This window comes from Rattus norvegicus, chromosome 11 (assembly GCF_021556685.1).
Source record: "Rattus norvegicus strain SHRSP/BbbUtx chromosome 11, alternate assembly SHRSP_T2T, whole genome shotgun sequence".
NCBI lineage: Eukaryota > Metazoa > Chordata > Mammalia > Rodentia > Muridae > Rattus > Rattus norvegicus.
Genome location: NC_141544.1, coordinates 42,932,775 through 42,950,935, shown reverse-complemented (window position 1 = coordinate 42,950,935; position 18,161 = coordinate 42,932,775). Strand labels below are relative to the sequence as shown.

At 47.9% G+C, this 18,161-nt stretch overlaps 1 protein-coding gene across 7 annotated transcripts in view; it reads left to right on the top strand.

Annotated features, from left to right (window-relative positions):
- Positions 1 to 18,161, top strand: part of Tiam1 (TIAM Rac1 associated GEF 1) — a 320,703-nt gene that overhangs the window by 64,824 nt on the left and 237,718 nt on the right. For 2 of the 7 annotated variants that reach the window (XM_087576455.1, XM_087576449.1), the window contains exon 2: positions 17,407 to 17,511. The exons of 4 other annotated variants lie outside the window; for them this stretch is intronic. The gene's annotated coding sequence lies outside the window, so the exon portion shown is untranslated. The remainder of the gene's footprint in view (positions 1 to 17,406; positions 17,512 to 18,161) is intronic. One more of the 7 variants, XM_087576451.1, reaches the window with a different exon arrangement.

Genomic DNA, 18,161 nt, shown 5'->3' with positions numbered 1-18,161 from the left:
TATCAGAGCATGAAAAGTCTTGTTCAATGACCACAGCCAACCACTGTAGTCTGCCACACTTCTGTTATATCATGGCATTACCATTTGATTTGTCCTGTCCTTCAAGATGAGGGACTGGAGGGTGTGTGTGTGTGTGTGTGTGTGTGTGTGTGTGTGTGTATGTGTGTGTGTGTGTGTGTGAGAGAGAGAGAGAGAGAGAGAGAGAGAGAGAGAGAGAGAGAGAGAGAGTTTAATTAAATTGAGTTTGTAACCAGAATGCTGTGGAGTGTTGTGTGATTGAACCCTTGAGGGATTAATTTGCAGCATTTCATAATACAGAAACCACTCTGCCCTGTTGTGGGTACTTACTAATGTTAACAGTGAAATGGGGAGGCTAATTAGTTCTCACACGTGCTCACACACACACATACATGCTCTCACATGCTCGAATGCTCACACACACACGTGCTCACACACATATATACACACACTCTCACACACGTGCATGCTCACACACACATACATGCTCACACAGGCGTACATGCATGTAAACACACACCCCCCCCACACGTGCTCACACACATACACACACTCACACACTCATGCTCACACATACATATACACATGTTCACACACATATACATGCCCACACAGGTGCACGTGTCATAAATACACACACCCACACACACACATGTGCTCACACATACATATATACATGCCCCCCCAAACTCTAAGAGTATTAATAATAACCAGTGTGAACGTTACAAGTTCATTTTATAGATGAATTTAGGACATTTAAAAAATTTTTAACATTCATTTATTTGGGGGTTGTGTGTACATCCACTTGTTTCTTCTGTCTTAAAATCCACCAAGGATGTGCGGACCCTTTATTGATAACCTTTAACTTCTGAGAACATGATGCATGCTCCTTCCTCAGGAACATGAGGCTTTACAAACTCCTGTCTTCCTTTCATGTGGATGACTTTTTTTCTAGGTAATTTTCACTAGGAACTGGCGTGCAAACTCGACCTTCATGTACATGAAGGTTAGAAGAGTCCGTTGTCCCAGTGTGCTGACTAGGGTCTTTTTTTTTTTTTTTTTTTTGTATTGGTTCTTTGTGAATTTCACATCGTGCACCCTAATCCCACTCATCTTCCCCTCCCCTGGTTTCCACCTCCACCTTTGCAACCTCTCCCCAGAGAAGAGAAAAAAGATCTCTGGCAGCTGCGGTGTGTCAGTTATCCCACGGTACACTCTTTGGCCACATGCCTTTGCTTGCGAGTGTTCATTGCAGTGAGCCGTTGGTCTGGGTAAAGGCCGCTGGTTTCTGCTACAGTATCAACACTGGAAGCTCACTAGGACTCCTCTTGGATAGCCTGTTGCCCTGCGTCATACACATCTCGTCGTTTGGATCTGCAGGGCTGGCCCACTCATGCAGTCCAGTGATGGGGTAGATGTTGAGGAGGGCCAACTCAAAGCCCGGGATCTGGGCCTGAGAGTTAGCTGAGTCAGTCGGCCTTCCAGTTCTCACACTGGTCCATCCATTGCCTCAGCCAGCAAGTGGAGGAGCCAGCTCTTCCCTGCTGCCCAGGTGAGGTACAGGACCGGCTCTCCTGAGTGTTTCAGGCTAAGTAAGGGACAGGGCCAGTTCTCCTGCTCTCATGATCCTGGAGGGTTGTGCTGGCTGGTTGGATGTCACCTTGACACAAGCTGGAGTCATCTGAAAGCAGGGAGACTCAATTGAGAAAATGCCTTCATAAGATCCAGCTATAGGGCATTTCCTTAATTAATGATTGACAGGGGAGGGCCCAGCCCATTGTGGGTGGGACCATCCCTGGGCTGGTGGTCCCAAGTTCTATAGGAAAGCAGGCTGAGCAGCATAGAAAGCAAGGCCATAAACAGCATTCCCTCATGGCCTCTGCATCAGCTCCTGCCTCCAGGTTCCTGGCCTGCATCAGTTCCTGTCGTGACTTCCTTCAGTGGATGGACAGTGCAAGCCAGATAAACCCTTTCCTCCCCAGGCTGCTTTGGCTGTGATGTTTCATTGCGGCAGCAGTAATCAGCTAAGACACCCGACTGCAGGAGTGACGTGCTCGGACACTGTCGCTCTGTCTTTGCCAGAGCCCCTGATGAGGTCATGAGTCCACTACAAAAGCAAATGGCTCTGCCGTCTGAGCTTCAAGTGCTCTGTGATGTCTCCTCCGGAATTGGATCTCGCGTGGTTCCCTTCTTATTTTTTAATCCCCACAGGGAAACAGCCAACGCACTGGCCCAGTATTAACTATATGGGAAAAATCAGTGTCCCCCCTTGGAGGTCTTTCTTAGTCTCATTAAAGTAATGGACTCAAATGGAAGCTCAAGGACAATTTCATTAGAGTCTGGAAAGGACACCCCCAGCCCTGGAATAGGTTTGGAGAGCTATAAATCTCAGCAGCTCTGGGGGAGGGGAGAGAAAAAGGGAAAAGCAGAGACTTAAGCCAACATGGAGGTCAGAAATACAGTGGATTAGCATCTCCACGGTGGGAGACAGGCTCTGGAGAAAGTGAGGAGGCTTAAAGGGCGCAGGAAAGCACACTCGGAAAGGGGGAAGGAGGAAGGAGGGAAGGTTATAGTTTTCCGAATAATTTAGGAAAGTGCAGTAGCTCAGAAGACTTGTCTTGTTGGCAAGGTTTAGTACGAGCTTGCCTTCTGCAGTGGGATTGGGGCTTGGTCCCTTTGCCAGGTGATTGCCATAGTCGAGCTGGAAAAATAGGTCTCTCTATCCAGTACAGGGGTTCTGTTCTCTTGACCATAAGGAATTTTTTCTTAATGGGCCTTTATTGCTACCCTGCCATTAACATAAATCAAGCCTACATCTTAATAAGCTATAATAAAAGTCTGATATGTATGTTTTGTAACCCAACCTAAAACAAGCTGAACTTTATTGGCGTGGGACTGTGTGCTGAGCTCACTGAAAATGGAGTGGTTTCCTGTAGCCCAGGTCTGTGAATGTGGCTGCTTCTGTGGGGACAGCGATTTAATTTTTTAAAAAAGATTATTATTATTATTTTAATTAATGCCTGTGCCCGTGTGTGCACACACACATGCTATGGCGTGCATGTGGAAGTCAAGGGACAACTTTTAGGAGTTGGTTCTCTTTACCATATGTTCCAGGGATCAAATTCGGGCAGCTTTTATATATATAAAAGACAGGGTGGTGTGTGTAGCCCACACGTACATAGCTCTCCATTTCATGGCACTCCTTCTTCAGCCTCCTGAGTGCTAGCATTACATGCGTGAACCACACCACTCCTGGCTCTGTGGGGAAAGGATTTTGCACAAGTTCTTTATACACAACCAAAAGTGTCAAAGTGTCGTCCCACGCTGTGCCCTTGTGCCCTACCATGCTTTTAACAAATCTATAACTTGAGGCCTCTGGAGTGGCCAGACCATAATTAGCACTTTCACTGGTCTCCTGATTGACTCTTAGGTGCTGCACTCAGCCCGAGAAGCCACCCGACCGGCTCTGTACCCAACGCTAGGTGCTAGGCGTTAGGTGTCTTTTGTGTTTCTCACTCACCTTCTGGCCTGGTCTGCACCTGTGGAGTGGCCTTCATTTTATTGATCTGTGTACCGATCAAGCTTGCTGGGATTCATTAAGATTCCCCACATTCCATAGAAGCCGAGATTAGGGCTCCGTTGTGAGGCATGGCTCACTGGACCCTGCTGCTTTTCAGCGGACCCTACCCTCTCTCACGGTCTCTCCCGGTTGGCCGTGGGAAGCGACTGGGCGGTGCTGCAAAGGTGGGTGTTCAGGTTAGGAGTTAGGAGACTGGAGTTTAGACTTTTTTTTTTTTTAGAAAAAAGAATCATTTTATTTTTATTTATTTATTTTTTTTGGTTCTTTTTTTTCGGAGCTGGGGACCGAACCCAGGGCCTTGCGCTTCCTAGGCAAGCGCTCTACCACTGAGCTAAATCCCCAACCCCCATTTTATTTTTAATTTTGATAAAATACATGTAACAGAAAGTTCAGTGGTTTCAAAGGCACCCAGTAGTGGCGCTGAGTACATTCACATTGTGGTAGGGACATAGGGACAGTCCCCAGCACACTTGTCGTCTCTTCAGATCCAAGATGTCTCTTCAGTTTCAACTTTTTCCTTTCCCCCGGTTTGCCTTCCCACCTTTTGTCTCTGTGGATTTGACAACTCCAAGAGACCCCAGAGAAGTGGAATCTCAGGGACTTCTCTTTAGGTGGCTGGCTTACACTATTTAGCACGGTGACTTGAGCTCCGTCATCCATGTCCTCAGATGTGCTAGTCAGAGTTCCCACCTTTGTCAGGCTGAACCCTGGTCTGGTGAACACATGTACCATCTCCTTCCTCTCATGGCCTCTCTGCCTGGCTCTGTAAGCCCTGCCCATTGGCTGCTGTGAGTCCTGAGACTGTGCTCGAGTTGGATATTCTTTCTTTCTTTTTTTTTCTTTCTTCTTCTTTTTTTTTTTTCGGAGCTGTGGACCGAACCCAGGGCCTTGTGCTTGCTAAGCAAGTGCTCTACCACTGAGCTAAATCCCCAACCCCTCGAGTTGGATCTTAAGCTCCAGCAGAGGGGCTGTGGAGTCTGAGCTTACAGAGGCCACTGAACCGTGGGTCTCAGTTTTAGGTTCTTCTGAAAGACGTTTTGTAGCATAGGCAAGTTCCTATGCTTGGTCTATAACAGCTCCATGTCCCCTCCCCCAAACACATACACAGACAAACCCCCCCCCAAACCAAATGATCACTTACGCCAGTTGCCCCCCGCCCCCGCCTCCCTGCCCCCGGCATTTCCTCTCTAGTTATTAGATATTAGATACAATCAAATCTAGGGCTGAGAAAGTTAGTGGAGTACACTTTCCTGCGGGTCACGGTAGATGCACATGGTGGTGGTCTGCCCCTCCGGTGGGTACCAGAATGCTCTGGATGCGGCCATCTCTGAGCATCGTGCTGAAGGTGTTAGCATGTATAAAGCAGGGGCACGAGGCTGACACTGTAATTACACTGTTCCTTCAGATCTGTGCAGTCAAAGGGATTGGGAACTGGGGGGCGGGCAGGAGGGACCTGAGTGTTGTCAAGCTTTTAGGCCTTCACTTACAGCGAGAGAGGAGAGAGAGGCATCCCGTGCTGCATCTGGGCATCATGAATAGTTGTGAGCCTGTGGACATTCGTGTCTTACGGCTTCAGAGCTGTTTTCCTCAGCCTTCAGTCCACACTAGGATTTTACACGTTGCCCAAGTGTGTCTCGGGTCTGTGCGCTAACATCAGTACGGCCTTCCTGTTAGAGTGTTTACTTGTTCTGCACTTTGACTGAGGTTTTAAAATGCATCTCCACAGCGAAAGGATGGTCAATCAAGTGAGTGGGACCATCACAGAGTTACCCTTAAGACAGGTATGTGACTTCATGGGTTCCGACTCAGGGACATCCAGAGTCCTTCCCTCTGTCCACTGCGTCACCTTTTCCTTTAGTTTCAGCTCCAGAGAATGCAGAACAGGTGCGTTTCCACCCTCAAGCACCCTCAACCGGCCTTGCCCTCTTGGGGATTCAACATTTGTAACTGAGGTTCCCCACCAAGCTGCCCTCTGAACCCAGGGAGCTCTCCCCCACCTGGAGCAACAACTTCAGTAGTCTGAAGGGACTGTGTAGGATTGATAGGCCCTTGGTTGGTCAGAGTACTGGGGACATTTAACTAGACCTTCCTCTCTGGAAATGGTTCCTTTGTGCCAGACCCAGGACCCATAGGAGCCAAAGGGCTGTCATTTGTAAGTCTATACTATTGGAGCCTCCGGGTTCTTGCCGGGAAGTAGGCTGTTTGCAGAAGTGTTGAGGTGACTCCTGAAAATCAAAACAGAGTTGTCTGATCCCTCCCACCACAAGCCTCACGATGTAGCTAGCTTCTTTCAGGACTGCCCCAAACAATCTGCCTCTACCAAAACTCTCTGCTGTGTTTCTTTCCTAGAATGTGTTAGACTCTGAATTACTCTGCTTAGTGAGTGACAGGTTCTCTTGTGTGTGCTGTAACTTGTTCAATCTTGCCACCACCCAGGTGTTCAGTGGCTTGTCTCGGTGTTCTAGCCAGCCTGGCCCCAGCATCTGTCTCCTGGATAGTGGACCTTCCGCTTGCTATGTCTTTGCTTCTGAGAGCATAAACTTGGGGCTGAGGTAAACGTTGCAGACTTGAGTGGTTGGTGTTCTTATAGAGCAGGGTTTGGTTTCCAGTCCCTTATTAGTGGGCCACACCTGCCTGAAACGCCATCTCCAGGAGATCCACCTGATGCCCTCTTCTGACCTGTTCAGGCACTGCACTCATGTGCACATTCCCCTACACACACACACACACACACACACACACACACACACACACACACACACTTGACCTTTGCTGTCTTGTTCACTGGCATGTCACTGATACCGTGAGACTGATTCCCAGTAAATGGTGAATGAATGCAAAAGGGGAGGAGTGGTTTTGGGAGATGGTTGGTTAGGTGAAGGCACAGGACATTCCTAGTTGATGTGACTTAGGCATGATGGGATTGTGTGAGTTAGGGCTGCTGGGCGGAGAGACACATGAGCATCACCAACCAGGTGTCCCAGTGCCATCGGAATCTGAGATGCATATGGAATGGAGGCCTGAGCCTCTGTAAACTAATGCCCTTCTGGAATACCGTTCATGTCTTCCAACACTGAGAAACCACTGCTCCCCCAAATAAGAAGATTGCTTGGTAAGAAGTCTTAAAAGGGGCTGGGGATTTAGCTCAGTGGTAGAGCGCTTGCCTAGGAAGCGCAAGGCCCTGGGTTTGGTCCCCAGCTCCGAAAAAAAAGAACCAAAAAAAAAAAAAAAAGAAGTCTTAAAATTAATTTCATGAAAGTAACACTACCACTTTGGTGGCTTAAAACGATAGGATTTTGTTCTCCTACTTTTGTGGAAGCCAGAGTCTAAAGTCAAGGTTCTTCTGAAGGACCCAGGGAGGAGTCCATGTAGCCTTTTCCAGCTTCTTATTGCCAATGGCGTTCCTAGCGTCCCTTGGATTACAGCTGCAATAGGCTCCTCTCTCTCCACACAGCCTCCCTTCCCGTGTCTCACGTGATCAGACTATTAGTTACCACGTCAGGGCAGTCTTTCTCATCTTAACCTATCCACACCTCCAAGAGCCCTATTTTCCAATGAAATTGTATTCTGTTGTCCTATGGGGACATGGGGCTTGGAGGCAGACACTGCTCTGTTGGTTTCGTAGGTGCTTGAGGCCCGGAGCAGTCAGTTGCTCTTCATTAGACGAGGATTTAAGATGTATACCTGGGGCTGGAGAGATGGCTTAATGGTTAAGAGCATGGGTTGCTCTAGCACCCTCTTCTGGCCTTCACAGGTACTTCACCCACGGTATACACACACACACACACACACACACACACACACACACACACCCATACACATAAAAACAAGTCTAACAAACCCCTGATGTATTTACTTGGCTAAATCATCTCCACATGCTTAGGGTGTCCTTCAGTGGATGTGTTCTCTTGCAGGAGTCCCTTCTGCCCCAGAGACTTTATTGATTTTCCTTACTGTTATGCTCTTTAGGGTAATTAGTCAATGCGTGCAAGATTCTAGAATATCTTTATTTCCCTTACATGAGGCTTTCTGGCATGATGAGCCGCTTAATTCCTGTAGCCTCAGTGGAGCTGCAAGTGTTCTTGGAAATATTGGGGCGTCCCCGTGGAGCCAATATGTTATCAGGGAAATCGGCTTCCCCTCTTTCGGTTCTTTGTCTCACTAATAGAAGAGTTTTAATAATGGATGAAAAAGGAAACTTCAGGACAGCTTTATGAGTGGAACAGGAAAACCACAGGACAGTAAGCTGTAAGGCTGTTGTCCACAGGAGAAAGATGCAGAAGACAAACACCATGCTGTTTGAGCGGACCTGGCATGGAGGCCTGCTGCACGGCTGCCGTGGGGACTTTGGAGGAAGACTGATGGGGAAACACGCTCTGGAGGAGATAAAACAGAGGGAAAACTATGCTTTCCTGTGTAATTCAGAAAGGAGGGCCAGTTTCCGGCTCCGTGGCAGCAGCCCTGGATTGTGCTCGGGGAGGGAACAGTACACTCTTTGATGGAAGAGGCATTCCACGAGTTTCCTTAGCATGCTGAAGGTGCACCTGACGAAGGGTGGGCACACTGTGTGCTTGCCTGGGGACACAGGAGAATGCTGTGGGCCCTGCGTGGTTCCCAGAGGATCTGCCTGGTGCATGTGGCTATTCTAAGCTCACTTTGTTGATTGTTGTTGTTTGTTTGTTTGGGTATTGGTGGTTTTTTGTTTTGTTTGCTTTTCTTTTTTTTTCCCTTTTTTTTCCCTTTTTTCTTTTTTTCAGAGCTGGGGACCAAACCAAGGGCCTTGCGCTCGCTAGGCAAGCGCTCTACCGCTGAGCTAAATCCCCAACCCTTTTTTTTTTTTTTTTTTGAAAGATAGGGTTTCTCTGTGTAGCCCTGGCTACCCTGGAACTCATTCTGTAGACCAGGCTGGCCTTGAATTCAGAGACCCACCTGCCTCCACCTCTTGAGTGCTGGCCTCACAGCTTCTTTAACACGCTTTACTTAATGGGTTTAACCTATTTATTTTGCCTGTTTTGTTTTTATGCCTATGCAGCCTAGGGCCTTCCTTACATGTAACCTTTTGCATCTTTTATTATAGCTCTAGATGAAAAATTTGAAGTCCAGATCCCTGGGTGAAGGTTATAAATTTTTGAATGCATCTGACACACACCGATGCACACAGAGTGTTTTAAGTGCTGTGATGTCAGCGCTGGTTCCTCGCGTCCCTTGGAAGCACTGTCGGTGGCTTCAAGTTTGAGCAGGACCAGAATCTTGGGGAGGTGGCATCTGATTCGAGGTAAACCTGTCTTCTGAGAACGAGTTTGAAATAGCACACCGATCGATATACAGGCCGTGCCGCCATCTTGCCAAAGCACTTCTGTTTGATGACGTCACAGGAGTGGCTATAGAACCAGCAAGTGCTTTAGTCATTTAAATAACATTCTCACGCCTTCAAGGCAGGCTGAGAGAGTGAGCACCATCGACCAGTCTCCTTCTGAGTCGCACTGAGAGCTCACACGTGCTAGCACTGCATATTCAGGCTCCGAAGGACAGAAGGACAGAGGGGGCCGGGAGCCTTTGGCTCATTCCAGTGTCTTATACCAGACATACGGGAAGGGCCCAACTATTCCAGGGTTGCTTTTCCTGTAGGATGGCGGGCTGGCCCATCCACAGATGCAGCCAGGGATGATGGGGCCGGCTAGCATCCCTGGCAGCATTGGGGGTGGGGAGGCAGCATTTAATGCAAACCTTCCTCCTGGGCTTATAGGGTTAGAGCACTCTGTGGGGGTGTGTGTTTGAAGGCCCTGAGTCTATGACCTTGATTCCTCTTGTCTTCTGTTTTTTAGCTTCAATAAAGGAAGGGATAGTTCTCAGAGGGCTGGCTGCCTGCCATCTCCAAAAGGGCTACTCTCTGACTGAGTTCTGTGCAGTGTCCACACGTCTTTCTTCTCTGGCAGGGTGAGATGGCTCCATGCAGCCAGGGGAACTCCTAACAGAAGGCTTTTCTTGCTTTCCTTTTTATTTGGGGTGACCCCTTCACATCCCATGTTGAAAGCTGAGCCACGCTTACCGCTGGCTTTTCTGGTAATAGCTTCCACGGAGCTTGCCTGAAAAGGTGCTGTGTGCTCTCTTCATCTGGATCCTGCTCTGTCCCTTGTCAGGGTGGCGGCTGCTCTTTGTTCCAGAGGCCACCAGGCTCAGGGAAAGTGGACTCCGGGGCTCTTTTCTCCTGCCATCCCTGCTGGAAGCAGGTCATAAACACTGGCTGAGTACAGCAGCTGTCTGTCCGTGTTTGCATATGTAGCCCCGCCCCTTCCACAATGGTATTTGCGTCCACACTGGTTTTGTAGGTTTTTCATTTGTTACCATTCTGTTCCTATGTCATCAGATGTGTGACTCCTTCTTTCTGTATTCCCCAAACCTCATGGTGGGCTCAGGTTCCGTCCTTGACTCCTTACCCCTTGCTCAAACCACATCATCCCGACCAAGGCCTGCCTTATGGCCTCATGCTTGTTGGTGTCTGCCTGCAATGCTCTTCCCCAGGAAGCCGCAGTGCACCCTCTGCCCTGGGTTCATTTTCAGCCAGAGTCTGTAGTGGTCCCGATGAAAACGTCTGCACACCTTACTGTAGACATGAACTGTCTCTCAGCTATAGGATGCCACTCAGCTGTCTCTGTGAGAAAGCTTTCTTCTTGCACAGGTGGGCAGAGTCCTGGTGACAGGTACATTTCAACGCTATGTACAGTACTGACTCGGACCTTTGATGGGGTTGTGTTAGATGTTAACTGGGTTCCCTTTACAGACCACTGTAAGGTATCCTGAGATAATGGAGGGACCCCACCCCTGATTTCACTGCTGTTGGAAGATCCCTACAGTTTGGGACATGACGCTCTTCTAGCTCATGACGGCTGTTCCTAAAATTTAAGTCTATAATTACTGACGGCCTGTGGTGAAGTGAATGCATTAAACAATTCCTATCTTTATCTTGATTTTTATGGAAGATATTTAGGCCTCACAAGCCAAAAGAAGCTTCTTCATAGTTTTTTTGTTTGTTTGTTTGATTTGTTTGGGGTTCTAGGTGGCCGGAATATGATCAGCGTTCCAGGGATCCCAGAGGCTGTTTGAAGTGAAACCTAGCAGTGTAGCTAGCGTACACCAGCTACTTTTGTATTGCTGTGATAAATCTCTGAGATCGGAAGTGACCTACCGCAGAAGGAGTTTATTTTGACTGATAGTTCCAGAGAGAGAAGGGCACATACATCACGGGGGAGGCATGGCAATGAGAACAAAAAGTGGAGTTTGTGTCTTCAGAGAGAGTGGAGTGGTAGCTGGGCGAGACTGTAAACTCACAGAGCCCACCCCAAGTGATGTGCTCCTCCGGCAGTGCCAAACTGCTCATGGCTTCCTCAAATAGTACCATGAACTGGGAACCAAATGCTCGACTATCCCAGCCTCTGGGCGGATAATTCCCATCTGAATGGCCACAGCTCTTTGGTCAAGGTGGTGTTCTAGGTCGGTTCTTGGGGTGTGTTTACCTCCTTTCTGACTTCTGTGTGCATACACTGGGTGCTTGCTGGCTATGAAGCAGAAAGGTTGGTTCTGGGAAGATTGCCAACTTCAAGTCCCTCTTAGCTTGTTGGAGAAGGTAGCTGTGTGTGCCTGCTGACCAATACTTACAGCAGAAACTTCAATGTGTGCCAAGGCAAGAAGGCACTGGGTGACAGCCTCAAGCACAGTGACTATGGAGATTGAATTTCACGTTGTGGTGTTACACGGCACTTGGGGTGTTTCCAGCAGAAACAGCCAGGCCTCCACCTAATTGGTACGAGTCAGTGAAAACAGCCACAATCAGCTGGAGTGGCAGAAGAAATTCTCTGCAGTGCATCTCTCAATGAACTAAAGATCAGCAAAGACACAAGACCAACAGAGTGTTTCATGGTTAGCAATGCAAATGCCCTGTCCTACTTATACTTTCTCCAGACATCACATGTCCTCTCTTGTGTCTGCTTCAGCAAGACATTACATAACACTACTATAAATTTCCATGTCACAAGCTCCCAGTTAAATGATTTCTTTTATAAGCATTGTCTTGGTCATGGCGTCTCTTCACAGGAATAGAACACATGGTCCAAAAGTCATCAAGAGGCTCATCTTTCCTCCCAGATCATTTAGGGGTTCTGAAAAAGCAAATTCCTTTCCCTAGCCAATAAAGTGGAGCCATGGGCCATTGGGGAGAAAGCAGCACAAGGGAAATGGGTTCTAAGCAGAGAACCCCAACATCAGAAGAGGCAGGAGTAATCCGGTCCATTCAGCCTGTCATGGCGGAGCGCAGCTGCAGAGCACAGCCTTTGTGAGGCATCCTGGGAGAAGCAGTGTGGTTCATGGAAGGGAGGCTGGCACTGAACAACCATTTTTTCTGGTTCTTGGGTTAACAGTGGGAGAGGATGGAAGGCTGTACCTCCAAGCTTTTCCGCACGCTTGCCCTGGACTTAGATTTACTTCATCTCCACAAACTGTTTTCTTAGTTAGCCCAACAAGTCTGCTCAGATGATCATTCTTCATCCCTGGAGGGAACGCATGTGTCACAGGCAGCCGTGAGATTTATTACTGTTAATAAGACGATCAATAATACAGTGAGATTTGCTGAGGATTCCTGGCCTTGCGCTAAGAACTTTGAAAAGCTGTCTTAGCCGGGATGAAGATTTTTCTCCCAGGTGCTAGTTTTGTCCCATCATTGGCCTCACTGGTGGATGAGGAAGAGCTGTAGGATGTTCTCCCTCTCCCGGGGTAGACCCTGCCTCCGTGGACCCACTGACCACATAGGACTTCCTCTGTGGGAACGTTTTCAGAAATGTTCCTTGGGGCAGTTGGCTATTGAAGCTCCATGGCGGCTTTCTCTTAGTCCTGTAGGTGGTGTGTGTCCCCAGTGCATTCTGGAAATCCTTTCGTTTGCTTGATGTATTTGTTTGGACGTGACCTTTTCCTGGTTCCTCTTTCCTGGGCTTTTGCCTGCTGAGGAGATGATCCTCAGATCCTGTCCATCTGCACTGGTGGCAACAGAAGAGAGATTTTTCTCTTTTCTGTGGTCCAGATCCAATGGCCAGACACCTGTCCTTCGGGGACTTGTGTTGTCCTGGTTGGTAGCGTTTCCTGATGTGTAGACTTTTAAAAATGTCTAGTTCTGTAAGTCATCAAATGGGACGAGAGACCAGGAGCAGGTGGGGCGGGTCCTTGGCTGACCTGAGGGTGTTTTTATTGATTGCTCTCTGGATGCACAATGGGTCATTTCTCTCACCTCCATAGCTCCGTTCCCAGCTGGCCCCCAGTGTTGGCCCTGTTTAGTAAGTTTTTCCCCTTTGTGCCTGATTCATCCCAAGAGCTTTGCAGATCCTTTGGGAACCTTTGAGTCTTGAGAAGAAAAGGGGCAGTGTTTCTTTTAAGTTAATGAAAACCCTCTGCAGGGGAAGCATGTGCACGTGCTGTGTGTCTAGGCTCTGCTCACACATGCTCGCCTACTCCCCTGGTTGTTAAGGAAATCCATATGGGTTTGGACCAGAGCTGAGGCTCATCAGAGTTCTTCCTGTGCAACTTTAGAACTTCATTGTGTTTTTAGAGCAAACCCCACAGGTTCCTGAGGGTTCTGCCCTGGTCGGGCAACGATGGGGAATGAAGTGCAGAGGTGAGGGACCAGATCGCAGCCCTTCTTCACCATCTGCCGACTGTCATGTTTGTAGTCACCGTGAACTCGGAAGAGTGCTCCCTGAGCACCACTCTCACCCACCAGGGTCCGTGGGTGCATTTCCAGATGTTGAACTTGCTAAGCTGACGTAACCCCAGATGCTGATGCAGGAGAGTCTGGCTGAGTCTCACTCACAACTGTGGGACCGAATCTTCACCTCATTCCAGTTGGGTCCCTGTGGAACAAGAGCAGCTGGCCTGCCTGCTTTTTGTCTGCCTGAGGCTTCCTTAAAAAACGGCTCTGAGCTCGTGCCAAGAAGAGTCTTGTGCTGGGGTCTGGCTGACACTAGACTTGGTTTTATTCACTCTTTTGATAGAGTGGGATAGGATTCCTTTCTCAGGGGCACAAGGCATGCTAAAGTGGGCACGGGGCAGGATCAGGCATAAGGAAACAGTGAGAGATGTGGAAACCAGGATAGAAGGATGCAGCTAGGGTATGTTAGGACATGTCCAAGAGAAGCAGGAGTTTGTTATTTGGTTATCTTCTTTCCTTTCTATGTCTTTGAAAAGACGCTTTCCTTGCTATTCATTCATTCATGCATGCATGCATGCATCCATCCATCCATCCATCCATCCATCCATCCATCCATCCATCCATCCATCCATCCATCCATCCATCCATCTATCTATCTATCTATCTATCTATCTATCTATCTATCTATCTATCTATCTATCTATCTATCTATCTATGTGCACATGTGTGCTATATCCTGAACAGGGTCTCAGTGGGCAGTTTGGGTTCAGCTCCGCTTTTCCACCCTCTGTGTTCGGGATTAGACTCAGGTCCCGAGTGGCTTTCCTTGCCGAGCTGTCTCATCTTACCTTTTAAAGGCACAGATGAAATTTCTCTAGTGCTGTCCAGCTTCGCATCAAATAGAATCTGCTCTCCACATGCGCCGGCATGGAGCAACACCGCCTGCTTCAGTCATGTGTGTGTGTGTTTAAATTGAATTTAATTATTGTGGTTTTTTTTTTTTTTTTTTTTTTTTTTTGGTTCTTTTTTTCGGAGCTGGGGACCGAACCCAGGGCCTTGCGCTTCCTAGGCAAGTGCTCTACCACTGAGCTAAATCCCCAACCCAATTATTGTGGTTTTTAAAAAGAGGGTCTTACCATGCATTCTTGACTGTCCTGAAGTTCGCTATGTAGACCAGGCTGACCTTGAACTCAGAGATATTGTTACTGCTATCCTGGGTGCTGGGACTAAAAGTGTGCACTGTTTGCCCAGCTGTGTATGTATCAATAAATTTGAAAAGAAATTAATTTCCTCTGTACTGAACATGTGCAAACGTTTTTCCTTTTCCTGTCACTATTTCCTGGATGGCTACTGTTTATGTACCCACATTGTATTAGGTGTAAATACGAGCTAGGGAGAATTCAGGGTGCACGGTGTGGGTGGGGGATGGGCAGGGAACATGTGCAGATATTCAGCCATTCCATAAGAACTCGAGCCTCCTTGGGCTTCGATGCCTGAGGACAGTTCTAGAATGAACCCCTCCCCTTCACAGATATGGAGGGACAACTGTGTTTATACCTGAACACAGACAGCGCTTGGCAAAGGACAGCTGCAGGCTGGATCTACATAGCTTGGGAAACAAGGCTGACTGTCCTGGGACAGCAATTCTTCCTTTATTTCCCAAACTGCTTTTGCGCTTTGGCAGAGCAGGGTAGTCTGAGAGCCTTGTCTGTTCCCTCCCTGATGTCTCATAGGAAGCTTGCAAACACTTTCTCCACAGCCACCTTTATTTATGCAAAGTCTGTGGTATCAACTTTGTTAAACACTGTAGTTGTTAATATCATCTGCCCCTCTTCTTCCTTTCTCCCAGTCCCCCCTTTTACCCCCTACTCCTCTTCTTTCTCCTCCTCCTCTTCCTCCCCACCTTTATGATAGCATTTTTAAATCCAGCCCTCAGCCCCTCCTTGGTACTGTCTGGCTTGCCAAGGGGTATTTCATGCGTCTCACTTCCCATGTGGGTGCATTTGGAATGATGAGGTGAGAACCAGGGTTATGGTTGAGTCCCCATTTGGGGGGGGGGAACAGAGAGGGCTCAGGAATCTTGTCTGCCTGACAGCCCACCCCAGCTGCCAGGAGCACATGTCCCCGAACCACTTCGCCTCACTGTTCTCTGTAATTTATGGCTGTTCAGGGGTTCTTTGTCATTTCTTCCCACGATGCAGTGGTCCTTCCCGCTTTACACTCCAGCTGCTCTCACGCTTTTAGAGTCCTGCTTCAGTTGCTTTCCGCTACAGGACCCCACTGAGCAATTTCCCAGCCTCCTCGTGAAATAGAACTCATGTTGACTGTTTAACGTCCACCCTGCCTTCGTTCTCCGTGTCTCTGCTCTGACTCTATCAAACATCCATGCCCTCAGCTACCTTCTTTTGTCTTCTGCACCACGGTACCCTCCTACTATGCTCACCCATCAGGTTCCTTCATGTCCCTGCCTGCCCAGTGTGGTGTGGGAAAAACTCAGGCTTCTCTTTCTTCAAGTAGTCACCAGCCTTCCTAGAGCTTACCTAGAACAATAGCAGCAACAACAACACCCTTGCCCCTGCCCCAAACGTCTCCTCAGCTCTTTGCCGGATCAGCTGGTAATTCTTGTGTGTGAGGCTTTTCCAGAGGACCATGAAGACGCACCTTCATCTGTCCTCTGTTGCTGCAATTTAATACCACAGACTGGGTCATTCACAAAGAATCGAGGTTTATTTGCCTCAGTTCCGGAGAGAGCATTGCGAGTTGAGGTCACATGAAGCTTCCTGTGCATCAGAACATGGCAGAGGTGTCACTCGATTGGACAGAGCCATCATGTCAGCTCCGGTCTCCTTTCTTATGAAGCTACTAATCCCATCGTGGGACCTCATTCTCAAGATTCTGCCCTATATTAGTTAGTTATCAGGCCCCGCCTCCAGATACCGTAAATATGTGAGTTAAGGGATTACATTTCCAACACCGAGCCTGGGGGAGGGGCGCGTTCACACCCCAGTGCCATCCTTGGGAAACTGTGGCTCATGAAGGCCGCAAAGCTCGTTGGTGACCTTGTGGAACTAAGGTGATCTGGGCAGTGATGGCAGATGCCTGTTGTTCAGCGTAAGGGTGGCTTAGAGAGGATTGCCATGAGAGTAGATTGCCCTGAGTTGGAGGCCAGCCTGGGCTACACACTGAGTTCCATGCCAGCCTGGGCTACATAGTGAGCTATGAGATTGAGACCTCACCTCAAACAACACACGCACATGCACACGTACACACCCTCACATAAAAACAAAACTAAATTTGAAGGTAAAAACCAACACTGATTGTATGTGAGGAACTGAATGTGACCCCATGATATTATTGCCTGGCGTCTTCTGGGTCCTTGGACGGGTTAAGTTAGTTTAGCCAAAATTCCATTGAGCAATGCCATCGTAGCAGAGGATCATTAAAATCTAATCCCTCTGCATTTTGGGAACTTATTCACTATAAACAGGAAGCCTTTCAGAACCAACATTTGAATCACTGTAATTTCGAATCCTTCTAGTGGACTCATTAGAGTCCTTCATTAGACATTTAAACTTTTACTTAGAGCAGGTCATGCAAAGCCCCGCCCCCAGGTTCTCTCGGTACATCTCGGTTTGTCTTCTCAATGTCAAGGTGGCTGTGTGATTTAAATCACGGTGGCATGAATCTGAACATGGCAGGCTCTGATCCTTATTTCTTTTTCTGCTTTGGAGCTGATGCTCCCAGTAAGATTTTGGACATAAATATAGGGACAGTTGGAATATAAACAACAGAATGTGGAACAGTGACATACAAACCAAACTGGCGAGACTGTGTATGCTTCTAGAACATTCTGAGTGATCTGGCATGATATGAAAATAAACCTTAGGGTACTTTGTTGTTTGTATCTTTAAAACATCTTTAAAAAAATGTATTTATTCTATGCGAGTGTTTGCTTGCATGAGTTTTTGTGTACTATGTATATCCAGGAGCTCAGAAGAGATGCCCAGTCCTTTGGAACTAGGATTAGAGGCAGGTGTGAGACACCCTGGATGCCACCATGAGATCTTCTGCAGGGGCAATAAGCACCCTTATCAACTGAACCATCTCATCTCTCCAGCTCCTTGGTGGTTTATTTGTTGATTGGTTATTGTTTATTTTTGTTTTTAAAGGCACAGTTTGACGATGCGGTCCAGTGTTGAGAAGACCAGCGTGCCTCACCGAGGTTAGCTAAATACATGTATATTTTTAAGCCAAGTACCTTTGCCCTGATTTTTGACTTTTCCGTATGCTTTGCTCTTAAGGCTTCAGGGGTCCTGTCTAAGCACAGATGTGCGGATCTTGGCCGCTCTCCCTCCACTTCTTGGTTTAGGTTAGGCAGGTCAGTCCATCACTTAAAGAAGAACTCATGTGGACTAATTTAAGGGCAAACTCGTCCTTTGCAAATCTTGACCTTGGGTTGACTTTGTTCCTGCTGGTTCTAGCCCGGGACTTTCATTTGACTTTCAGCTGTGCAATCTACCAAGCACTGCAGCAGCCCCTGTGACAGCTACAGCACTGGCAAGGAAACCCTCCATGCTGTAGCCACACATGTACAGGTGGTTGGGACTGTAGCCAAGGCTTTTAGACTCAGTTTCCATGTTTGGGTATCACCATCTGTGAACTCCATTGATAGTACGTAAATTAATAAAATGCTCTGTAAGCCTAGGGTGAGAGACTCTTGGGGGTCCCAAGGAAAATCATAATAAATAATATGGAGGAACCCCAGGGTTCTGAACAGTATTTACAATTTTGGCTTCACACACACACAGAGGTTTGGAATTATTTCATAAAATTGGCTTGAAAACCACGCACCAGGCTTTTCTTTGTGTGCTT